General features: G+C 43.7%; 1 protein-coding gene and 1 pseudogene across 3 annotated transcripts in view; one reads left to right on the top strand and one right to left on the bottom strand.

The window, feature by feature from the left end:
• SSBP4 (single stranded DNA binding protein 4) overlaps positions 1-26,929 on the bottom strand; it is a 613,000-nt gene that overhangs the window by 159,223 nt on the left and 426,848 nt on the right. The window lies entirely within an intron of this gene.
• On the top strand, positions 22,100-22,209 carry LOC120925448 (annotated as a pseudogene).

The raw sequence follows: 26,929 nt of genomic DNA, 5'->3' as shown, positions 1-26,929 counted from the left end.
CCAGACTGGTCCACTTTGACAGGTCTCTCCCATGGCAGCCGGGCAACACCCGCACCAGACCCCCCCCCCCCCAGCCACCCAAGCCTCCTCTCCCCCTTCACTAGCCGTTCTACTTTTATTAGAGTAGAACGTCTGGTACTGGTCCTCTTATAGGCAGTACCAGTGGGCAAGCTAGACATTATTTAACCCAGGGCAAAGAATCAGTTCTGTGCCCCCCTTATGGGACAAGATTAGGCAGAAGTGAGAAACTCCCAGGCCATAGCTGTTGAGTCAGCTGTCTGTCCCCTCCCCCATGCTCCATTGTCCTCCCCTCTGCTCCTCCAGAGGGGACGGAGGGGCAGAGGGGGGCGGCAGTCCGCTGTCACTGAAGCCCACCCACTGAGCCATCGGCCCACGGGGAAACTCCCTATAGTCCCAATGGCCAGTCCATCCCTGCCTGCAATTGATTAAAGTTGAATTCTAGGCAAACATAAACTGTGTTTTTTTGTTTTTTTTTATATCGGCAGTAAAAATACTGGAATTTGACTTGGTATCAGCTACTTGTTGTCTACTGTTTGATATGTAAAGCCTCGTACACACGATCAGATTTTCAGATTGTTGCATGCTAGTCTCATGTCTAAAAGGAAGAGGTTACACACCATACGAAAATGTTTGTACGACAGAATACAACGTCAGGAGAGATGTAGTGTGTTGAATGGTTTTGTATGCATTCTTTCGTTTCTGAGCACGCGTAGTCTTACTTAACCTTTTTGTTTTCATGCAAAAATCGTACTATTTACATGAAAATCGGATGCTGAATCCACAACAAAAATTTGTAGTCTGCACATCCAGCTTTTGTTGGACAGAAACCCGGAATCGGCTATCGAATGCACCGTACTAACGATCCAAATAGGTAAAAGTGTGTCAGAAAAGATCAGGTCCTCTCCCTTACTAGACAGGGCTCTCATATATGTATTTAGGAGGTGTTCTGTACTTCTAAGACACTTTGGGGGTTATTTACTAAAGGAAAATGCACTTTGCACTGCAAGTGCACTTGGAAGTGCAGTCACTGTAGATCTGAGGGGGACATGCAAGGAAAATAATGCACATGATTGGATGATAAAATCAGCAAAGCTGCCCCTCATTTTAGATCTACCCCTCAGATTTACAGTGACTGTACTTCCAAGTGTACTTTCAGTGCACTTTCAAGTGCACTTGCAGTGCAAAGTGGATTTGCCTTTCATAAATAACGCCCTTTTTGTCATTCGGTGACAATGCTGCTTCCCCATAAATACAGTACATTGAGTGAGTGTTGTTACCCTAGCTGTGTTACTGGCAGGATCACCAGATGAAAAACAACGGGGGGGGGGGGAAGGAAATTAATATAGTTATCACATCTACAGACTAATGTCTCGTACACACGTACAGGATTTCCGACGGGAAAAGTTCCCGTTGGAAATCCCGAGGGGAAAGCCGAGAACCTGCTTGATTCAGTCTTTCCCCTACACACAGACGGTTTTTCTGACAGGAAAACTGTGATTGAAGTTTGGCCTGGAATCCTAGCCTTGCAGTTTTTCCCATAGGAAAACTGGCAAAAACCACCCGTTTTTGGGCAGTTTTCCCGTCTGAAAAACTGTGAGGAGCATACACCCGGCTGGGATTTCCGGCCAAAAGCTCTCCTCACAGTTTTCCCGTCGGGAAACGAGGCTTTATACGTATGGCTCACAAATTTATGTAGTGTGCCACATGTTACATGCCACAGTTACATGCCAAAAAAAGACATAAGAGAACACCACTTAACCATTGTTTTATAGAAGACACTTTATAGAACTGGAAACGACATTAGAAGCTAACTGCCACAAAGTACAACTTTCGGATTTACCAACAATTGCTGCCTTTTTTTACTGAGCTAAAAGTGTCTTGTAATTCCTTTCAGTCCCTGTTTCCCTTCTGATCTGCTGCTGGATTTACTCATAGGTGTCAAGAGATATTCAGCAAAGGTTCTTCACAACTGCACCTCTTGAGAATAAAAAAAAATGGAAATATTTTTCACAGCAAAAAAATGCTGTGCTCTTGTTAAATGCGGTTTGAAGCTTAATTCAACAGTGGAACAGTTCCTTTAACCCTGGCCAGATTTTCTATGGGTCTCCCCACCAATGTAACACTGGCTAATTCAATCAATACCAACATTATAATTCTCAATAGATAAGGTAGTACTGCAGTAGAGGTTCTTTAGCTACCTGTGACAGACTCACCCAGGACAGAGGCTTTTGAAGGGGACTGAATGCTAGCCTCTTGCCTTGCGATCATGGGCCCTGGCATTTGGGGGAACGGTGCTCTTTGTGAGCTGTATGCCTGGGGACCCTGTATATGCCATATTAGAGTGACTGATTCATACTGTTGGGACATACATTGTAAGGAGATGCTAACACCTTCACCTCCAGCCATCTGTCTGTTCTCTGTGCTAATTGACCCTGCTATTGTGTGAAGATGTCCTGTGTTTACACTTATGATAATGTGTATTGTATAGCAGTTGAGCGAGGAGACGTGACGTCTACCCTGAAAGGTCATATCTATGAGTCACCTAGTCTGGGTAAATGATTAGTTAATTAGCTCATGTTAATTTATGTTCTGGTTCCTCTTTAACTGTATGAGGTTTTATTCTTGGTTCTATTAAACACTCCATGTTCAGCAGACAAACAAGTCTCGTCTCGTTGTGTGCTTGAGAGCAGCTGGAATATCTGATATCTATAGACTGATAGGAAGCAGTATATGACGGAAGCACTCAAGCGGAGTGTGGGACGTTCCGTTACAATACCGTCCCACATGCCTTCCAATTCTGAAACAAGAAGTGTTGTTGTAAGTGAACTCCTTTGAGCTGCTACATGGGGTCATAAGCACAGGTTGACCTTTGGATTTAGGTAGGGCACCACTTGTGTGTTGCACATGGTAAGGTTTGGGGATGCTGTATGTGCTTTTGGGTATCCTGCCATTCATTTTGAGTGACAGCGTCTCTGTGTGTTGTGTTGCTCTACCTTGTATTTTCATGTGTTAGGCTGGGTTCACACTTATGCAAATTGGATGTGGTTTTTCCCTGAATCCAATTCGCATTTCACAGGAGAGTGTGACTGGCTTTCAATAGAGCTGGTTTCACACACCTCTGGGGTGGTCGCGGTCCGAATTGCAGAAGGGTCCTGTGCGTCTTCTGGTCCATTTCAGGTGCGAATTCAGCAAAAAATTCTGACCTGATTCACACCTGAAACAGTGAACAGACTTGCATTGGACGCCCTGCTGTGAGCCGCGGCCGCAGCCGCAGCCAGTGTGAACCCGGCCTTAAGTGCATATTTCAAATTGGCCCCGGTCAATGAATAAAAGTGCGTAAAGGTGCAAAAGGGCACCGAAAACATAGCATAGCAGTCATTCAAAAGACAAAAAGGTGTATGTAAAAAAGTCAAGGTTAAAGGAGTTGTAAAGGAATTTTTTTTTTTGTTGCTGAAATTACTGTTTACAGGGTATAGAGACATAATAGTTAACTGATTCCTTTTAAAAATGATTAAAAATAGATAAAAATCAATCATATAATGTGCCTGCAGTTTCGGTTTCGCTTTTCATCTAGTTTCATTCTTCTGTGAAGGACAGAGACACAGAGCCAATAGAGGGCAGTGTTTGTTTTTAAAATGTAACTGATGGGTTTGAGGGGTTTTAGACACACAGTAATCACACCTTCTTGATTAGAGACCACAGAGAGAAGCTCCCAGTACTTTTTTCATAAGGAAACAGACAACCAGGAAGTGTGCAGAACAGAGAAGGATTAGAGCAAAAATGAACAATTAGGACATGAAACCAGGACTGCATTAGGGTAAAGGAAGCTATTTAGCTAAAAAACAAAATGTCTTTAGTGACCCTTTAAACACTTTCAAACCACATCTTATGCCCCGTACACACGCTCAGGATTTCTGACAGGAAAAAGTCAGTTGGGCATCTCAACGGGAAAAAAGAGTACCTGGTTCTTTTTTTTTTTTTTTTTGCCAACAGGTTTGGCAGTTTTCCCGTCAGAAAAACTGCGAGGGAGCATACACACGGCCGGGATTCCCTGGTCAAAAGCTCTCCTCTGTCGGAAAACACGGTCGTGTGTACGGGGCATTAAAGATCGCAGGTTCTTTCTTGGTTTGAATCAGTATGGTTGTTGTGATTTAAGGCATCATGCACACAGGCCTATTTTTTAAGAAGTCAGCATCAATGTGCAACATATTTACAAGTGTTTAGGTACGTTTACAGGCGTCAAGCACTTAGGCGTAAATTCATTTATTCAGGCCATTGAAATTAATTAATGCTCAAGCCCTAAATGTGCCTAGCTTTAACATGCAGTTACAAGCATCAAATGTTTTTTCTGCCACAACTCTGCTGCTCCTGGATGCACTGGCAGAGGGTTTTAATTTTCCTGCCTCTAAACTCTCCTGCCACTAAACGCTGCTAAAAGTCTGACGCCTCGTACACACGACCGTTTTCCTCGGTCATGTGTATATTTTTCGTCGAGAAAACTGTTGTGGATCTCGACGAGAAAAAAAGAGAACCAGGTTTTGTTTTTTCTTGTCGGGAGTCTCAATTTCCTCGTCGTGTTCCTCATCGGGCTGGTTTACGACGAGAAACACGTTCGTGTGTATGCTTAGAAACCTGCGCATGCTCAGAATAAAGTATGAGACGGGAGCGCACCTTGGTTAAAAGTAGCGTTTGTAATGGAGATAGCAAATTCGTCACGCTGTAACAGACTGAAAAGCGCGAATCGTCTCTCACCAAACTTTTACTTAACACGCAGTAACATGAGATTAGTAAAAGCAGCCCCAAGGGTGGCGCCAGTGGAATCGAACTTCACCCTTTATAGTGCCGTCGTACGTGTTGTACGTCACAGCGTTTTAAAACAACAAGATTTTGTCTTGACAGTGTGTACGCAAGGAAAGCTTGACAAGATTCTCGACAAGCCAGTCAAGAAACTCGTTGAGGAAAACAACGTTTCTTTTACGACGAGATTCTCGGTCGTGTGTACAAGGCCTAAGGGGCTGATTTACTAAAGGCGAGAAGACTGCGCACTTTGCAAGTGCGGTTGCTTCAGTGCTTCGTAAATGAGCAGAAGCTTTGCTAATGTCCATTATCCAATCATGTGCAAGCAAAAATTATCAAGGCCAAAGTTGCAACACGGGCATTGGGATATTCACTGTTGCAGTGCAAAAATGTTCAAGGCAACTAATCTGTTCTGGAAAACACAAGGTTAAGCTGCTTAAAATTCAGATATTGCTTCACTTCCGTCACTGCTCCTCTATCACCTCCTTCTCTCTGCATCCACATCGCATCGGCCAAGGGAGAAAAGTACCTTGCTCAGCAAAGCCTCCTGCATATCAATGAGCTTAGCTTTAGCAGAAAGAGAGAGAGAGAGAGAAAGAGCGCACAGGGTAAGACAAGGAGGGAGGAGGAGGAGAAGGAGAAAGAGAGAGGAGAGAAACAGAAACCAGAGAGTGAGAGAGAGGGATGTAGGAAGAAGAGGTAAGGAATAGGCAAGGTACACTATAGGCTATTCAGAAAATCTGTATTGCAGGGGCAATTATGTACAGTATACTGTACCGGATCAAAATGAAACAATATTGTGCATTAAAATAAGTCAAAGTAAAATATATGCCTGTCCTGCTGCGCAAATTGTTGGTGCTATATAAATCCTGTATAATAATAATAATAGTAATATTATGTTCAGAAATCATGTATTTTTTGTTTAAACCACTTGCCTTCTGGGCACTTTTACCCCCTTCCTGCCCAGGCCAGTTTTCAGCTTTCAGCGCTGTCACACTTTGAATGACCATTCCGTGGTCATGCTACACTGTACCCATATGACATTTTATTATGTGTTTCACACAAATAGACCTTACTTTTGCTGGTATTTAATCAAAACAGTTTTTTTTTTTTGTTTTGTTCTTTGCGAAATAAATTTAAAGAGACCAAAAATGTTAAAAGATAACTAAAACCTTTTTCATAGTTTGTTATAAAATTTAGCAAACAGGTAATTTTTCTCCTTCACTGATGTGAGCATGATGAATCTGCACTGAGGGGCACTTATAGGCTGCACAGATAGGCACTGATAAGGTGTCACTGGTGGGCATTGATAGGCGGCACTGATGGGCACTGATAGTAGGGTTGCCCCCTGTCCGAGATTCACTTGGACAGTCTGTGTTTGGAATTATGTGGCTGGGTTTCAGTCTGCCTGAAAACCTGGACACATTATTTTGACTGGGCTGTGACTCCCTAAGTAACTGAGATAGTCACACAAAAATCTGTTGCCATCTGGGAGCTGCAGGCTGCGGTCTGAAGGCAGGTTCAGTATCACTGGGGCACAGGGGGGGCAGACGCGATGATGTCAGCAAGAGCAGTTTGGCCACATCCACTGTTTTCTGCAGCACGCTGCATTACCACTCTCCTTGGAGCACCCAAAGATGTCCCAGGTCTTTTATAATCCTATAGTGTATACTACGAAAGAGAATGTGCTCTGTGCCGTTAAAGTGTTTGGGTTTGGTTTGAAGAAAATGTGGCAACCCTAACTGATAGGTGGCACTGATTGGAAGAACTGGTGGGCACTGATAGATGGCACTGAATGGTACAGATAGGTGGAACTGATGGGCACTGATAGGAAACATTGTTAGGTGACACTGATAAGGATGCACTGATTGGCAGCACTGATGGGCACTGATTGGCAGCACAGATGAGCACTGCTTGGCAGCACTGGTGGGCCCGATTGGCAGCACTGGTGGGCATTGTTGGGACTGCACTGATAATGAGGACAATGATAGTGAGTGCCCTGTTTATCAGTGTAGATGTCCCTTTTACATAAGCTGTCAGTGTGAGGAAAGGAATGACAATAACCGGCTTGTGTTTACATCATGATCAGCTGTGATTGGACACAGCTTATCATATGGTAAAGGGCTGCTGTGATTGACCCTAATCTGTGATCAGCTGTGTCCTAATCGGTGGGCATGATCAATGGAGGACATCATATGACGCCCTCCCAGAAATGGATGACCATGCTGTAGCCGTCATTAGGCTATAGCAATGTTTCTCAACTCCAGTCCTCAAGGCGCCCCAACAATTCATGTTTTCAGGCTTTCCATTATTCTGCACAGATAATTTGATCAGTTTCCCTGCCTTAAGCCTCGTACACACGACCGAGGAACTCGATGGGTGAAACACATCGTTTTCCTCCTCGAGTTCCTTGTTAGGCTGTCGAGGAACTCGACAAGGCAAGTTTCTCCATTCCCGTCGAGGAAATAGAGAACTTGCTCTTTTTTTGGCTCGTCGAGTTTCTCGAAAGTTTCCTCTACGAAAATGTACACACGACCGGTTTCCTCGGCAAAAAAATATCTCCCAGCAAGTTTCTTGCTGGTTTTTGCAGAGAAACTCGGTCGTGTGTACGAGGCCTTAGTAATTACCACAGCCGTTTCACGTGAGGGAAATCCTGAAAACATGACCTGTTGGGAAGCCTTGAGGACTGAAGTTGAGCAACACTGGGCTATAGCGTGGTCGGGAAGTGGTTAAGCTAAACTTCAAGCAAACAGCTGAAAACGCAGATGAAATACATGCAGTAGATGTATATTATTTGCCAAAGGATTTGCGTTTCTGCACATCCCTTTCTGAGATATCGACAGCCCTGCCACACAGTACCACCCTGTCTCATAGGTTGGGAGGCCTGATTTTTGTCTCCTGTGGTTCAGTAACACACACAGGTCTTGTCCTTTCCCCAGGCTGTGACTGAACAGTAAAAGGAGAAGTAGCAGGCTGATAAGTTCACTTTCCTCAAAACAAGGTACTAACACTAAATGCATTTCATCATTTTTAACTACCTGGAATTCAGTATTTGAGAGTATATAGTATATTTTTTAATTCCCATGCATGACAGAATGTTTGTGAGCACATGATCACCTTACTTTTCCTCAGTTTAGTACATTGTAAATCACTCCCATATGTTTTAAATAAAAGTGGAATATTTAAATGCAATACATGTAAACCATGTACACGCATAACGTAATTCATAGCGGCAAGCAGTTTCTTGAGAAACTGCAACATTATAAAAAATACATATGTAGCGCCCACTACCTTTTGGTATGTGCTGAAATAGTGTTTATTTGTTTTAAACTGTCATGGCAGGCAAAATCTAGTCAGGCCTATGCCTTATGTTAGGCCTGGTTGTTTTGATCTGGGACTGGGATTGTCAGAGTAGCAGTGGGTGTGGCCACCTGTGCTCAGGCTCCGAAACTCCTCCGCTGCCTTCAGGAGAATTTTCTGGAAGGGGGGCAGAGCTGGAGGCTCTGAATGACAGGCAGCTTGTGTGGCAGCTATGCCAATCCCCAACTAGGGTTGGCAGGGGGCGGCCTGCTATATAAGCTGAGGTAACATGCCGCTGGGGGGAGTCGTGAGAGAGAAGAAGATGGGGCAGTAGTCTCTGTGTGAGGGGCCCCAGGCCTGCGGGCCTACCAGGTGCTGAGTAGAAAGTCCTGATGGAGGACCACCTTTCTTCAACACCGCATAGAAGGAATTTAATACTAAGAGAAAGGAACCTGGAACTGTTATTGCTGGGCTGTGCGGTTGAACCATGTGTCTTCCATTGACCGGGGACCATGGAACAGGTCAGTGGGTACATGACAGCAAGTGATGGGACCAGAGGAGTCTATTGAGGAGGCTTGGGAATATCTGCTGCTGCCCCTAGTAACTGAAAGCCACAAGGGGGTGTCTTAGACGGGATGTTGCACGGTCAGTTCTCCACAGCAGGATATTACAATAAGGGACTCTAACCTTATCTCATCTCAATATGGAAGGCTGTGGCCGGGGAACTCAGCCTTTCCATCACTGGACTATTTGGGTCTAGTAGTCCGGCAGTTACCATTTTCAGTATAGAGACTGTGGGGTCAGAGGGGGGTGTATGGAGGATACCTTCTGGACACTGGCTGGCATTTGGATAACTGTTCATCACCATACCAGTCATTCAGAGTGACTTATCCTAAACAGGGCAGCATGAAGGGAGCAATAGTCTGCAGTGACGCAGTTCACTAAAAATACAATCGTTGATGTGCCTTATCATCAGAATCTAATCTACTAAATGCAAATGTCTATAGGCATACCATGTCATCACACCCTTACCCAACTCTTCCCAAGAAATCCCTTTTTTATCATAAAAATACGGCAAAGTAAAGCAAGTGACTCTTCATTGTGTCTAAAGAAATGGAAGTGTGACAGATGGATGAATGGAGGGTCAGACAACAAGGTGATGTGTGGATCTTTTGAACCTGTGCCCAGAGTGCACCGCTACACATCTATCTCTGTGATTTACAACTACTTGTGCAGGCACAATCCGACCATGGGAAAGTTCTGTTTGGCTAGATATGAACATTAACGTGAATGTTTAGATTACTCAAGGGTTTATGCTAATGCTGGTGGAGGTGAGAGCTGGGAGAAGACGCCACCAGATATACCTTCTCTCCAAGATATAATAGACATTGGACAAAGTCTTCAAATATTCCCCAAGATAAATCAGTCAGTGGCATCTGCCTGTACCAAATGCATGGAGGAACATGCAATGCTCATTTTGTGCTTATGGCCAGTTTACCACAGTATGAAACAAAGCACCAATAATTTAAAGGCACTATATTAAATGAGTACAACAGGTACATATGTCTTCAACATTCCTCCCAACTTTTTGAGATGGGAACGAGGGACACCTATTAGCAAAAGTATGAAGGCACAGGACACACTCCCTGTCACGCCCCGTAAAGGCGAATTTCACAAAAAAAATATTAGTTAAAGAGGACCTTGAGTATTTTTTTCATCTTTCCATCTGTTAAATCTTCTGCCTTGTTTTAACTTTGGATAGTAAAACATTTTTAAATACCTTATACAAACCACTTCCTCTTTCTTGTCTGGTAAAAAGCCTAGGCTTATGACATTATACACAGCTCACTCTCGTGAGAGTTTGCCAGGAAGAAGGGGGGGGGAGTCATAAGAGGGCCAATAAGAGCTGCAGAGCTGGAGGTGTGTCTTTGTGAATCCAGGAAGTGAACAGGCAACAGCTTCAGCTGCCCACAGTGAAAATGGAGGCAGCCAGACTTACTGCTTAATGGAGGGAGATTTCTGCAGCATATTTGGCAAGTACAGAATCACAGTATATATAAAATAATATGAAAAGTGGTTGGAGGGAAGCTAAAGAATGGCAAAGATGTTTTTATTACAACTTATGTGAGCAGACTCCAGTTCCTCTTTAAACCCACAAGCGTAAAAAAATGTTTTGTAAATAAAATAAATAAGAAAAAAAATAAAGTAAACTGCCCCTGTCCCACGTGCTTGCGCAGCAAAGAAAACACATACGTAAGTCGCGCCTGCAAAAGTAAACAGTGTTCAAATGACACATGTGTGAGGTATCACCACGATCATCCGAGTGAGAGCAATAATTTTAGCAAAAGACTCCCTCTAACTCTAACCGGTAACTTTTTTTAAAGTGTCGCCTATGAAGATTTTTAGGTACGGTAGTTTGTCGCCATTCCACGAATGTGCGCAATTTCAAAGCGTGAAATGTTAGGTATCTATTTACTCCGCGTAACATCATCTTTCACATTATGCAAAAAATTGGGCTAACTTTACGTTTTTATTTTTTGTATTCTAGAAAGTGTCCTAAATCAGGGACAGTCCCTCGAAATTTGGTAACAGTCGGGAGCTATCCTTCAATATATGTATATACGGAATATCAAGAAAGGTGGGCTGTCCCCCATCAAAACGTTGACCATTATAAAAACTTTATTGGACCTTCATCCTTTTGCAGTCCCATGCACCTACTTTCTACTCGGATATATATATATATATATATATATATATATATATATATATATATATACATTTAAAAAAAAAATATTCTCAGTGAATAGACTTTACATGCCTACAGTATCTATATAAAACAACTGGCAATAGTAAATAACTCTTAATAGTTATCCTGCAATCAGTTAAAACTTGGTAATATTTTAAATAAATAATAATTAGGGCACTCTCATACTGGGGCGGGCGGGTATTGGCGGTAAAGCGCCGCTATTTTTAGCGGCACTTTACTGTCGTTTTTGCGGCACTTTTCGACTGATAGCAGGGCGCTTTTAACCCTCGCTAACGGCCGAAAAACGGTTAAAAGCGCCCACAAAGAGAACCCATCATCAAGAAAATGTACCAATATGGGCACCGCAGGGTCCTTATGCATATCATCTTTTTAATTCCCTCCACAACCTACATTTTACCAAGATCTGCCCACAGTTTGTGCCATGGTTTAGAGGTCCACATAACACAGGGAAGAAGTTTTGGAAACAAAGAAAGCTATGTTCAGGTACCATGAGGTGGCACCCTACATATAATTCAAATGAGTACTTTTTTCTGTTGGCAAGTTTACTTTGATTTTTCTATAGTGAGAAGGAAAACCTGGCACTCACATGTTGAAAACAGAATAATATCCTGATCTCACAGTTCCTTAAACATCAAACACAGATCTGAACGATGCAGGCCCTCTGCAAATACAGAGGAGAGATTATTTGCGGAGTGTTTTGTGTCTGAAGCTAAAAGTAAGGCGTTGCACATGCAGTCACTGTACAGGGTATCGGTAGGGTTAAGAGACATCTTTCTTTTTATTCCATTGTTATGCTGTCCCTTGAACTTTTATGGTCTTTCTGCAGACAAAACTTAGCTTGGCTCTAAAATAGAGATTTATTTAGAAGTGATGGCTGGCAGAAACACACTGCCAAAGTCTGTTTTCAATATGGCTAATGAAAGCGAGGCATGTAAGGAGTTACAACAGATGCTGCTTCAGCCGGGTGTGTCTGCGCCAAGACATACTGCAAATGATGTGTGGGGAGCAATGTATCCTCAGGGAGATGAGAGAAAGCATTCCCCCTTTTCAAACACAATGGGGCTGATTTACTAAAAGAGCCGTATTCACCTTCACCTCTGTTCTCATAAATTATCTAAAAAAGGTGGAAAGTGGACATTTTTCTTGAACTTGATTGAGTATTTGAAGTCATAGGACATTGAAAGTGAATTCTGTAGTCATTTAAAACAATGTTGTAGAACTATCAAGGCACCCTTTAAAATTCTTCACAATCTTGAGGCACCCCATTCTAAGGGCTCTTTCACACGGGCGGACCGTATGTCCGCTTTTTCATCCATCCATCCATCCGGATGAAAAAGGGACATACATTGGTCCCTATGAGATTCCGGGTGTCAGCAGATGAACATTCGCTGACACCCGATCTCACCCGGTTCAGCAATCCTCCGATTCTGCAGATGGAGGAAAACCCTATATTTCCATCCGTCTGCGGATAGAATGAACACTGACAGATGGTCTGTGTTCATCCGATCCCCCCATAGGGGAGAGCGGAGATCTGACAGGGCGGTCCCTGCACAGTCTGAGAGGACCGCCCTGTCATCTGCCGGCTCAGCGGGGATCAACGGAGCGATCCCCGTTGAGCAAGCGGATGTTCACGGGGCGGATCATCACGGATCCGTCCTGTGTGAAAGAGGCCTAAAATTAAAAAAAATAGTAGTTTTACACATGTAGGATACCGAACATTAGTGATGGTTTATGCTTCCAAAGCAAACACAGCATAGCACATTGGTACTGACTAGTATTCCAATGTTTCTCTTCTCCCTCAGTTCCTGTGACTCCAGTGCAAACAACGACACAATATTCTTTTTATCAACCTATGACAACGTTGGTTGTTAGTAATGGCTGAGGCCGCGTACACACGGCCGAGAAACTCGACGGGCAAAACACATCGTTTTGCTCGTCGAGTTCCTTGTGAAGCCGCAGAGGATCTCGGCGAGCCAAATTTTCCCATTGCCGTCAAGGAAATAGAGAACATGTTCTCTTTTTGGCCCAACGAGATCCTTGTCGGTTTCCTTGTCGAAAAGTGTACACACGACCGGTTTCCTCGGCAAAAAAAAAAACCCAGCAAGCTTCTTGCTGGTTTTTGCCGAGAAACTCGGCCGTGTGTATGAGGCCTCAGAGTGCGGACCAGTGTGTTCTGAGCCGTCTCCCTGTCAGAACACAATAGCTCAGTGGGTATATCACTGTACTAACATCAGATTGCCAGTACAGGATCTCCTCCCCAGTTCTTCAGGTTTTTTTTCAGCCTTGTGTGTATTGGCTTTAGTCTTCGCATTCCACTTGCCATTGATTGTCTCTGGAAAGTGCAAGCTGCAGCTATAAATCAACCATCTCCTTCAAAGCTGTTAGGAGGAGAGAATTGGGGCAGGGCCAATGCAAGCATTTTTGTCTACACGGGCAAAGGTGCATTTTGGTGCCCCCTCCACAATGCAATCCCCACCACTGTGTACAGCCTCGCTGGTACCTCTGTCCTAATGTAATGGGGCGCAGCATGAAGGAAGTCACACAGCATTGAAAATTTAAACTGAACTGGCACGACCCATATCCTTCATCCCAGCACACCCCCATTCCAGTGCAGGTTCTCCCCAACCCAATTCCTCCTCTCCAAATCTCTTCAGCACCAATCTCCCCCCCTCCCCCTGCACAACAAATCCCCCAAATTTCTTCTCCCCCAAAGAAAAATTCTCTCTCCCCTCCCCCTTTCTAGCATAATCACCCCCCCCCCCCACACACCAAATCCCTTTTCTAGCACAAATCTTCCTCCCAGTTCTGGCACAAATACATATTCCCCATCCCAGCCCAAAACCTTTTTCCCCTTATCAAATCCCCCCAAATCCACTATTCCAGCTAAAATCCTCTCCCCACTTCTAGCACAGATCCTCTCCCCCAAGTCCTCCATTCAAGAAAAACCCCTCCCCGTCCTGATTAAATCCCTTCCCCCCATCCTTCCCAGCACAAATCCTCTTTTCCCCAAATCCCCCATGCCAGCAAAGGTCCACTGCCCCATTCTGTCATAAATCTTCCCAATGAAAACCCCCTTCCCAGTACAAAACCTCCCTCCCCAATACAAATCATCTTGCGTCTTATACTAATAATATTAATCAACAATACTTTCCAACTGTGGGACTTTATTGAGAGCAGAACAAAATCATGCAAATTCGGACTAAAGGCCAGTTCACACCAGCGTGAATGCAGAAAATCTGTGTTCTGTGTGCGTTTCTTGCACTGCATTCAAAATGCACTGCAGTTGCGATCTGCAGGGGGTGTCAATGTTAACTTAATAGAAAAAAGATTAGACATGTGCACAACAAAAATTTTCATATTTTTTTGTTCCGTTTCGTCTCGTTCTGTAGATTTGTTATGATTCGTAATTTCGTAAGACTCAAGTTTTCCTATTTGGACCCGTTCGTATTTCGTAAGACGCAAGTTTTCCTATTCGGACCCGTTCGTATTTTCGTAACAGTTTTATTTTCGTTTATACTGAATGATTCGTAATTCTGTCTAATTTATTTTCGAATTCGAAATTCGTAATTCGTAATTCTGTCTAATTTCTTTTCGAATTCGAAATTCGTAATTCGTAATTTTGTTAGATAATAATTTTCGTTTAATGGATTTGTAATTTTGTACTTTCGTAAATACATAGCAACACGCGGCTAATCCATATTAAGATATACTTTCTCTTAAGCCCGTACACACGGTCGGACTTTTTGCCAACAAACGTCAAAATGAGCGTTTTCCAAAAAATCCTACCGTGTGTACGCTCCATCGGACAAACTTTTTCGGTTTCAAAAGTCTGGCCAACTCCCTTCAGACAAAAATCCACGGAAAAGTTTGTTTGAAGTCTGATCGTAGGTACGAGGCTTTACACCGTACAATGTGACTCAACACAAAAGACATAAGCTGATTGGCTAAGATATTAAGTAAGATACATCACTCACTAACTACACTGCCCAGTGCCCATTTGAAAGAATGATACAAGTACACAAATTTACGAACAGACAAAGAAACGGATTTACAAAACACACAAATGAAAATACGAACATAAGAATGAAAATACGAACAGACAAAGGATTTAAAATACGTAATGCAAATCGTTCGTTATTTTTGTTCGTAATTTTTGTTCTTTTGCTTTTTCGGTGTTTCGTATTTTAGTAAGATTGTCCAATCATACGTTCGTATTTTCGCTTTTTCGTTATTTTGCTTATTCCGTAATTTTTGTATTTTGACTCTTTCAGCTTTTCAGATGTTCGAATTGATCCAAATGTACGAATACTAACAAATTCGTACGAAAATCCATTCGTTGGGAACGCACATGTCTAGAAAAGATATACCTGTGGTCAAATCCCAATAGCTTGTACATGTATTTTAACTATCAGGTGTTAAAGGGGTGTGACAACATATTACCACCACAAATTCTGGATGAACCCTCTGCACACTGCTACACCCTTTCCAGCAAACTATGCAATGGAAAACAGGGATATTTAATTCACATATCTTGCAATACATGTTTAATGGAACACTAAAGTAAAAAATAACAAACATGTTATACTTACCTCCACTGTGCAGCTCGTTTTGCACAGAGTGTCCTCAAACCCTGTCTTCTGGGGTCCCTCTGTGGCTGTCTCGGCTCCTCCTCGCAAGAGCTTTCCACCTTCATGCGAGCGAGCGTGCATGGTGGAAAGATTTTGCGGGCGCGCTCCAGTGATACAGCGGCGGGCATAGCCAATGGCTGCGCTGCTATCAATCCATCCAGCCTAGCCTTAAACGGCCAGGCTGGGAACCAAGGAGGATCACGGGGACGCGTGGGGGACTTTGGAGGGATGAGGTAAGTAAAACGGGGGTTCGGGGGGGGGGGGGGGGCGGTACCGTCGGATGTTTTTTCACCTTAATGCATAAGATGCACCCAATGCACCCAATTTGGGGTGTACTCGCTTTTGTTGGCAGCGGTTAAGACGAAGACTGTGTGAGTTATTTTGAGGGGACAGAAAATGTACATTGTTATACAAGCTGTACACTCACTACTTTACATTGTAGCAAAGTGTCATTTCTTCAGTGTTGTCACATAATAATATATAATAAATTATTTACAAAAATGTGAGGGGTGTACTCACTTTTGTGAATTACTGTATACTTGTAAAAAAATCATACAACATTTGATGTTGACATCAGGCCTTCCTGGGGAGGACCAGGGGAAAGTTTTGTATGCTTCTGCAAATTATGGTACCATATCATTAGGGGTTCTATACCTCACAATAAACATGTGCATTTGTTTTCGTCCGAATGCATTTTTGTCTGAATTTCAGGGATTTTCGCGTTCATTTAAAAAAAAAAACGATAACGAACGTGCAGAATCCAAAATCTTTATTTTGTTTTCTTTGCGACAACAGTTCGATATAGATAGAAGATTTGACATGAAGGTATCAATAGCGATCTGTGTCTGTCGAACCTGCGGTCAAATGTGTCTAACCTAATTCTATTAGTCCAAGATTATTCGACATAGAGAGAAAAGATTTGACATTGAGACATTAGACATAGACATTATAGAGACATGAAGATTCGACGAAGCAGCTAAAAACATACGATCGCCGCGAGCGGCCATTTATGGTCAAATGCTCGGCCCATAGGCTATAGAAGAATTCTAATGTTGGTGTGACTAGTAATAATAATAAATACAATTATTACTAGTCATACAACATTAGAATTCTACTATAGCTTGTGGGCGGAGCATTCAACCGGAAATGTACGATTGCGGCGTCGTACAGTTTAGCTGCTTCGTCGAATCTTCTTAGAACATTCGACAGACACCATTAGCCTTCAATGACAGATTCGACCTTAATCAATTATAATTTTCAGACAAATGCATTTTTTAACGGAACAAAATAAATAAAAACGAATTTCGGGAGTAACTAAATAAATTTATTTTTCAGACGAAAACAAAATTCCAAAACAAAATATTTCAGTGTGCACATGTCTACCTCACAGCAAGGGATGCATGAAAGCTACTGTAGATTTTTACTTTACATGTAGACATTCTTATGTAGACAGAGCCACAAAAACACATTTAATGTATACAGCCTTTAAAAAAAATGTGGGAGGCATGGAAATAAAATGATGTAAATGGAAGTTATGCTTTGCTTTGGTTTATGCCTGCTTATGTTGCAGTAAGTTTTCATCCTCCTCCACCAACACCTACTTGTTTCATGTCCAATAACCAGCTGCCAATGCAAAGATAACAGGTGTACAGCAAGTTTATATTAATGCATTTTTGTAAATATGCTATTATATCTTTTCTATGTGACAACACTGAAGAAATAACACTTTGCTACAAAGTAAAATAGTGAGTGTACAGCTTGTATAACAGTGTAAATTTGCTGTCTCCTCAAAATAACTCACACAGTCTAAGTCTAAACTGCTGCCAACAAAAGTAAGTACACCCCTAAGTGAAAATGACCAAATTGGGTCCAAAGTGTCAATAATTTGTGTGTCCACCATTATTTTCCAGCACAAGCTTAACATGTTGCCACTGGAGTCCTCTTCCACTCCTCCACATTGGAGAAAAAGTAAAGTAGAAAAAGGTTCAGAAGATTTTTTTAAAAGTTTACAATTTCTTTATTACTACAAAACTATACAAAAAAATGACAATAAATATTAAAGATGGGTTGGATAGTCTGTCTGGATCAGGCATGACCAAAGTCCGGCCCGACGATCTCCCAACGCCGGGGCCACAAACGATATACCGTATTTATTGGCGTATAACATGCACTTTTGTGCGTGTTATACGCCGATCCCTGCTGCCTAGTGCCTATGAGGGGAAGAGAAGCGAGCGCCACCGAAATAGCCCGAGACGAGTGTACTGTGTACTCGGCTAGGCTCGGCTCCGCTTGCAGTCACGCCCAGTCCCACCATTGGATGTGTGTTATGTCCATCATAGGAGCCGGGCCAAGGGGTGGGACTGCGAGAGGAGCCAAGTTCAGCCGAATACACAGGACATTCGGCTCTATCTCAGTGACAAAATGTAAAACTAGTAAATTTGTGAGCACGGCTGGCTGCAGATGGACACTTGGGCTTTGCTGCAGATGGACACTGATCATTCCTGGCAATGGTGAGTGCATTCCTGGCAATGATAGGTGCTGAATTCCTGGCAATGGTAAGTGCATTCCTGGCAATGATAGGTGCTGCATTCCTGGTGAGTGCATTCATGGCAATGATAGGTGCTGCATTCCTAGCAATGGTGAGTGCATTCTCGGCAATGATAGGTGCTGCATTCCTGGCAATGGTGAGTGCATTCTCAATTTTCAATTGCTTTCTATGTCCCTGTTCTCTCTGCCTCCCTATGATTTTGCATATAAATGCAAAGACCGAAAGAAGGAAAATAGTCTAACAGCAATATTCTGATGGATACTTTGAAAGCCTCCGAAACGAGGAGACACCGAAAAAAAAAAAAAAAAAAACTGACAGTGGATCTAGCCCTTTCCCACTTTAAAGGAGAAGTATGATCAAAACTCTTTTGGACATACTTCTTTAGGTTTCATGGACCTGGTTCAACAGCTCTCATGATTGGCTGGCCACCATTCAATGGTATAGCCTTTATTGCAAGGATAATGTGAAGTGAAAAGAATGTGAGAAATGACATCACTTAGGAGGCTAGGGGAGGTGGAATCCTTATGGGTAGAGCTCCAAGGGGATGAAGCTAAGGGGGAAATAATACTGGGAGTATGCTATAGGGCCCCTAACCTGAGGGAGGAGGGGGAGACAGATCTCCTATCACAATGTGGATTAGCAGCAAGGATGGGAAGTGTTATAATAATGGGGGATTTTAATTATACAGTCATAGATTGGGCAGAGGAAACACTTTTATGGGTCAGATGGTACACGCACCAACTAGAAATGAAGCGTTACTGGATCTACTGATTACCAACAATAAAGACCTGATCACTGATGTGGAAATACAGGGCAATTTAGGTAACAACGATCACAGGTCAATTGGCTTTAGTATAAATCACACAAATAGGAAACATAAGGGGAATACAAAGACTCTGATTTTTAAAGAGCCAACTTCCCTAAACTATGAACCTTGCTAGAAGGCATAAATTGGTATAAAATCTTAGGAACAAAGACCACGAAGGACAGATGGGTTTGCTTTAAGAGCATATTAAATAAGGGCATTAGCCAATACATCCCATTGGGTAATAAATTGAAAAGAGCGAACCAAAGTCCTGGATGGCATAACTCCAAAGTAAAAATGCATATAAAACCAAAGGAGAAGGCCTTCAAAAAATACAAGGTTGAGGGATCATCATCAGCATTCAGGCTTTATAAAAAATGCAACAAGAAATGTAAGGGTGCAATTAGATAGAACATGAAATACACATAGCGGAGGAGAGCAAAACAAATCCAAGGAAATTCTTTAAGTAATTAAACAGTAAAAAAGGGAGGACAGACCATTATGGCCCCATAAAGAATAAGGAAGGACATCTGGTTACAAAGGATGGGGAGATGGCGAAGGTATTGAATTTAGTCTTCTCCTCAGTTTTCACAAAGGAATCGGGGGGCCTCAGTAACCAAAACTTTCTATCTTCATGATATAACAGGAAGCACCTCCATGGTTAACAGAGGACAGAATTAAAATTAGACTTGGGAAACTTAACATTAATAAATCACTTGGACCAGATGGCTTGCACCCGAGGGTACTTAGGGAACTCAGTCACGTAATTGTCAGACCATTGTTCCTATTTTTACTGACAGTCTACTGACTGGAATGGTACCAGCTGATTGGAGAAAAGCCAATGTAGCACCAATATTTAAAAATGACCTAAAATACATCCCTGGAAATTACAGACCAGTTAGCCTAACATCAATAGTATGTAAGCTCTTGGAGGCCATGATAAGAGACTATATACAATATTTTAGTAATGAGATCGGTATCATTAGCAGTAATCAGCATGGATTCATGAAGAATCGTTCTTGCCAAACCAATCTAACCTTCTATGAGGAGGTGAGTTGCCATCTAGATAAAGGAAGGCCCATAGACGTGGTGTATCTGGATTTTGCAAAAGCATTTGACACAGTTCCCCATAAACGTTTACTGTACAAAATAAGGTCCGTTGGCATGGACCATAGGGTGAGTACATGGATTGAAAACTGGCTACACGGGCGGGTTCAGAGGGTGGTGATAAACGGGGAGTACTCAAAATGGTCAGGGGTGGGTAGTGGGGTCCCCCAGGGTTCTGAGCTGGGACCAATCCTGTTTAATTTGTTCAAAAATGACCTGGAGGATGGGATAAACAGTGCAATCTCTGTATTTGCGGACACTACTAAGCTAATCAGGGCAATAACCTATCCACAGAATGTGGAAACCTTGCAACAGGATCTGAACAAATTAATGGGGTGGGCAAATGAGGTTCAATGTAGAAAAATGTAAAATAATGCATTGGGGTGGCAAAAATACAAATGCAATCTATACACTGGGGGGAACCTCTGTGGTGAATCTAGGATGGAAAAATACCTGGGTGTCCTAGTAGATGATAGGCTCTGCAATGGCATGCAATGCCAAGCTGTTGCTAACAAAGCAAGCATTGACATGCATTACAAAGGGGATTAATTCAAGAGATAAAACGATAATTCTCCTGCTCTACAAGACTCTTGTGCGGCTGCACCTAGAGTATGCTGTCCAGGATGTACTGGAAATGGAGCGAGTACAAAGAAGGGCAACAAAGTTAATAAAGGGTCTGGAGGATATTAGTTATGAGGAAAGGTTGCGTGCACTGAACTTATTCTCTCTGGAGAAGAGATGCTTGAGAGGGGATATGATTTAAATTTACAAATACCATACTGGTGACCCCGCAATAGGGATAAAACGTTTCCTACGTAGAGGGTTCTTTACTGTAAGAGCGACAAGGATGTGGAATTCCCTTCCACAGGCGGTGGTCTCAGCAGCGGGCATTGATGGTTTCAAGAAACTATTAGATAAGCACCTGAACGACCACAACATATACAAAGTAATACTGACATATAATCACATACATAGGTTGGACTTGATGGACTTTTTTCAACCGCACCTACTAAGTAACTATGTAACTATATAGGTCACAGGAGTGCACTTAGTTCTGCACAGAGTGAGACGACAGCTGGCTAAAGTCTGCTGTTGGTTAACGTCACAGACCCAATCCAGGCTCTGCAAGGACCCCAACAATAATGTCGGGATCTGCCCAGATGCCTGACCAGCAGCTGGCTCGGCCTCTCAACATGCCTCTGAGAGCCTGACCCAGCCTCTCCCTCCTTCTTTACAGTGCAGCACTTCAGTGTGTGAATACCACACTTCTCTTTTAAATTTAAAACTAACAAGAATATTTTGGATTTGACAGTTATAGGTATCTACTGTATAATTGTCAGGGCCTGAATAACCTGTTGGTGGAACTTTCCAGAGCACCAGGTTGTTGTTCCAGATGCCGTAAGTAGGTCTCTGAGAGAGTATTTAGTTCATCTTCTACATTTCCCTCTCTCACTCCCATGTTTTGATTGCTGCCAGATACTGCTAGATAATTATCCTATTCCTGCTCTTGATTGTGCTCTTTGCCTTGTACCTATACCTTGAACCATGCTGCCTTGTTCCCACTCCCCCTTTTTCCTGATCCTAGTTTTGGTTTCCCCTTTCTATATGTTCCCTGAACCTTCAGTTTTACCCTGCTATTTGTATATATTGTATATATTTAGTTTGCTGATTATGCTTTCTGTTACTCTTTGGTTCACTTATATCTTTAGGTTTGTTGGTGTTTGGATGGAGACCCCAGATTTATAAAGTCTTGTCTCAGCCTCCTACTGTAGCTACACAGTTTTAGCCATCCCTGTGGCGGATTCCTCACAATAATATTACTATATTTTACTAAAGCTCCACTGCATCCCCAAGACCCGCTACAAATCTAAAGGAGAACGAAGATTTGCAGTCCACGGGCCACGGCTACCAACGAACATCTGCATGGAAGAAAACCACTGCGCCTTCAGGAAAAAAGACCCACCTCTTCTCAAGGATCAGGACGACACTGGATGCAAAGCACCTTGAGGCGATTTAGTTCACATTTGTAGTGTTATACAAGTTACTCACTCACTCAAAGCTCTGAAAGACTTTGGCTATGGTATATCACAAACATAATATTGTATTTATTGCCAATTTTTTTTAAAAATAGCATCACCCTGAAAGCACCCAATCTCGTCTGATCTTGGAGGCTAAGCAGAGTCGGGCCTGGTTAGTACCTGGATGGGAGACTACCTGGGAGTACCAGGTGCTATAGGCTTAAAAAATAAATAAAAATAGGAACGTCACTTCCAGATTTAGAAATGTGTGTTTGCAGGCTGACAAAACAAATTCACAGTCTCGCAATTCACCACAGCGTTGTTAGCCTGCTGCGAGTGTCCTTCAGGTGGCTATTGTATAGTCCTCATTGGCAACCCAAAGACCAACTAAAGCAGTTTGCATGGCAGGCTAACATTGCTACTTCTAACTGCATACAACTAAATTAGCATCCTCAGCCTACAACAGAAAATGCTGTTCTTGAAACAGACTTACAAAAAAACTGTTTTGTTTATGAAAAGTGTGTGAGACATAATGCCAAACATACTGAAAAATAGATTTTGTACTGTGGCACTTTGCACTGTAATGTTATTTTTATTGAAATTCGACAAAATGTTATCCCTGAAAAATACAATTATAGTAGGCTGAAGGAAGGGTAAAGGGTGGCCGCTAAGAAATGAGGGCCCCGACCTAGACTCCTTTCTGTTTATACAATGCTTGACTTGCAGTGTACAAGTTGATCCACACATGAATCTACAATGTATTGTCTTTTTACAAACACGGCCCTTTGTGTCCTGCTCCCACGCACTCTACAGGCAGCCTCCTCCACTCTCTTCTCTAGAGTTCTGGATGCAAATCAAGCAATATTTATGTTTACGCTCTTCAGGAAATGCAAAATCCCGTTGAAATCTGCAACCCATCCAAAATAAATCACAACCTGTAGATACCAATTACTGAGTTAAAGAAACATGTATCCAAAGAGTGAAGAAAGTATTCACGGGGAAGAAAATGTAGAACTGACAGATAACTGACTTGAATAACAAACATCAGCATATAATGGTCACTGAAAAACATAAAACTTCATAGAATGCAAATTGTGTACAAAGCAACTATTTACAGCCAATGCGATTGTTGGCATTCCCTTATTAAGAAAGGCAAGACTCTCCTAACATAGATTTGGTATAGAGGTCTAGGGAATTCTCACCACTGACCACCAAAGTTAGAGGCATTCTTTCCATTGACAACCGATGTTAGGGGCTTTTACCACTGACCACCAATGTTAAGGGCATTCTTAATGCTTACCACCAATGTAAGATGCATTCTTCACATTGACCAATGAAGAGAGCATTCTGGCCACCAATGTTGTAGGCATTTTTCTAACTGACCACCAATGTAAGTAGTGTTCTTACCACTGAGTACCAGTGTTATGGGGTCCTTCTCCACTGAGTACCAATCATAATGGGCCATTCTCCACTGACCACCAATGTAATAGAGCACTTCAGTGACCACCAGTGTAAGGGAGCTCTACAGTTGTAAGGAGGCCTGTCTGCATTTTCTTTCTGACAATTATTATTACTGTATAATTTTATTAACCACTTGTTGACAGCAATACGTATATATACGGTGCGGCTTGCTATCAGCCATAATTCTGGTATTTTTTTTTCTGCTGGTGACTTTCTTTCTAATGAAAGCAGTCTGAGCGTCTAATTAGCTGCTCGCTTTCAGAAGCAGCAGGAGGGCTTGTCCCCCCTCCTGACACTCGACTGTGTTTCTCGGGCTTACCATTTTTACCGGCGTGGCCAAAAAGGATCCGGTGGCATATTTTTTTTTTTAACGCAAAAGATTATTTTTTTCATCTTTTTCTTTTCAAGGTAGAGGAGAGATTTTGGGTCTTATTAACCCCCAGAACGCTCCATAAAGAGGACCTGTCATCTCATATTTATTTTACAAGGGATTGTACATGTAATAGGAATAAAAGTGATAAAAAAAAATAATTCAAGGGACAGTGTAAAAAGTAAAATAAAGGGGGCGTGGCCGCGGCATGGACGTGTGAGGACGTGTCTGTAGGGAGCTCCGTCCGCCCGCCGTTCTAACAGCATCCACAGCAGACATCCGCCGGGTCCTTTTGCTCCACAACTATGCCGGCTAAGCAGCGGAAGACCTCGCCGCAACCACAGCGATCCTCCCGGCACCGATCCGGTTCTCTGGACGTTTATTTCATGGAGCGGGGACGCGCTCCTGAGACTCCCAAGATGGCGCCGGCGAGCAGGTACAAGGCCTCACACGCGGCCTCTCCTATCCCTTCGCTGCAGCAGCCTTCCCCTCCTCACTCGCCACAGCTTCCCACCTCCCCTGCTAGCACGGCCAGCTCCTTGCCTGCAGCGGAGCCCTTGAATGAGATGATGGGGGATGCAGATCTTAGAGCACACATCTTGGCTCTCCCCACAAAAGCTGATCTGGAGCTGTTTGCTGGCAGGGTCGAGAAGGCCCTAAGGCAGGACATTGAAGCCTTACAGGCGGACACTGCACACATTGGGGGTAGAGTGGAGGACCTAGAGGCACAGTGGGATGTGGTTGCTCCGGCTCTACAGTCTCTCCATGAACACTGCAAGAGACAGGACCGCAGGATTGAAGCCCTAATCGATCAAATGGATGACTTCGAAAACAGAAGCCGCAGGGTTAATATTCGTATCAGAGGCTTGCCCGAAGCCACTGGCCCCAGGGACATTGTGCCCTCCTTACAGGGCCTCTTTAAGCAGGTTCTTGGCCGAGATGCACCTGACCGCATCGAAATTGACCGGGCACATAGGGCGCTGCGCCCACCGTCAGATGACCCTGACAAGCCACGAGACATTATTTGCAAATTGCATAAATACTCCCTGAAAGAAAGCATAATGGCCCATGTCAGGGGGGTACGTCATGTGGACTTTGATGGGGCACAGTTGTCTTTTTTTCCGGATCTGTCTAGACGTACCCTGATGCAACGCCGTGCTTTGAAACCGTTACTTGCAGCACTGCAGGATGCCCAGCTAACCTATAGATGGGGCTTTCCTTTCCAGCTCTCCGTGACTAAGGATGGCCGCTAGGTTTGTTTTACGCACCGTGGATGATTTGCCACACTTTCTGCAGAAACTGGGCCTCCCTACCATCGATGTTCCAGACTGGAAGTCCGCTCCTGAGATTCCCTTGCCCATGCAATCGCACCCTTGGCGTACGGCCCGGCGTAAGGGCCGCAACAGGCGCCGCTCCCGGATGGATGCTCCCCAAGAAGATCTGGCTTCTCAGCCCTCATCTCCCCCCCAGAGGGGGTCCTAAATGATCTACTGAGCCGTGGTTGACGGTGGACTGTCTGCCAGGTTTTTCTTATACTGCACACGAGTTGAGGGCACTGTTATTGATGCTTTATTATGTTTGACTGTTTTTCGCATTTTTGATGCTGCTGTGGTATTTTTTCTGTGGGCGACATCCTCTGTGGGTGTCTTGCCATTCTAATGATATGCGGCGGGCTTACTCCCTGTGGGCGGGCTCGCACCTCATGCTGCGCTTCTTCCCCCACGTAGGCCGACTCCATGGAGTCCTGTCCCATGGTTGGGATCCCGGGTTGCTCGCTGACCTTCTCCCTATGCCGGCTTGCCGACTGGGTGGAGGTCCCCGACCAATCGGATTTGGATACCTCAGGGGGTTTTTTGAATCACCTCCCTTTTGGAGGCTAATATGTGTTATGTTTTGTTTTTGTTCTCACGTTTTTCTTTTTTTTCCGTTCTCAATGTTTTTTTCAGTACTCATTACACCGTGGTTTGGATGTCTGCAGATCTCTCTCCCCTCCTGGCTAGGGGGGGCTCCCCGAATATCTACCCTATGGCTTCCTTAAAGGTGACGTCCTATAACGTCCGAGGGCTGGGATCCCCCAACAAACGCAGTAAGTTGTGGCTCGAGACTAAACGCCTAGGGGCACATGTTCTTTTTCTGCAGGAGACACACTTTCGCACCGACTCGGTCCCCCGCCTGCCTACGCACCTTTATTCTCAATGGTTCCTCAGTAATTCGCCCCGCTCTAAGTCTAGTGGAGTCGCTATAGCTATACACAAGGCCTGCCCTTTCGTCCTGTCAGAACAGCTGGCTGACCCGAATGGCAGATTTGTTTTCATTAAGGGGCACATCATGGGTCGTATGTTTACATTTGCAACCGTGTACGCACCGAACTCTGGTCAGCTGGCCTTCCTGGACTCCCTCTTGGATTCCCTCTCCCATTTTCGGGAGGGTCAGCTGATTCTAGGGGGGGATTTTAATGTTAGCCCTGACCCTGCCATGGATACATCTTCCGGACGCTCTGCCCACTCTTTTGCTTTCCTGAAACGTTTCCGTAAGACTTTACAAACACACCATCTTGTGGATTGCTGGAGAACGCTCCACCCGAGGGTGAAGGACTATAGTTATTATTCGGCGACACACGCTGTGTACACCCGGATAGACCTACTGCTGATGGACCAGTTCACCCTGGACTCTTTGTCCGGTGCGTCGATTGGTTCCATCACCATGTCGGATCACGCCCCGGTGTCCCTATCTATACACCCGCTGGTTTCTGGTGCTAAGTCTTGGACTTGGCGCCTGAACGAGAATATTCTTGATGATGTTGTAGCCCGCAAGAGCGTTTCCGACACTATCACTCATTATTTCTCTGAAAACGCCTCAGCGGAGGTAGGGGCGGCATCGGTCTGGGAGGGACACAAGGCAGTGCTAAGGGGGGAGCTTATATCACAGGGAGCGCGTCTGAAAAAAGCGCGGGAGGGAGACCTTCAATCCCTGTTGCGGAAAATACAAATCGCGGAAACTGAACATAAGAGACGCTTGACGCCGGAGCTGTCGGCTAACTTAGAGTCCCTTCGCGTGGAGCTAGCTACTTTGCTCGACACCCGTATACGTGAGCGTCTGCGTCGTGT

Source organism: Rana temporaria, chromosome 1 (assembly GCF_905171775.1).
Source record: "Rana temporaria chromosome 1, aRanTem1.1, whole genome shotgun sequence".
Classification (NCBI taxonomy): Eukaryota; Metazoa; Chordata; class Amphibia; order Anura; family Ranidae; genus Rana; species Rana temporaria.
This window is presented reverse-complemented; position numbering and strand designations above follow the sequence as displayed.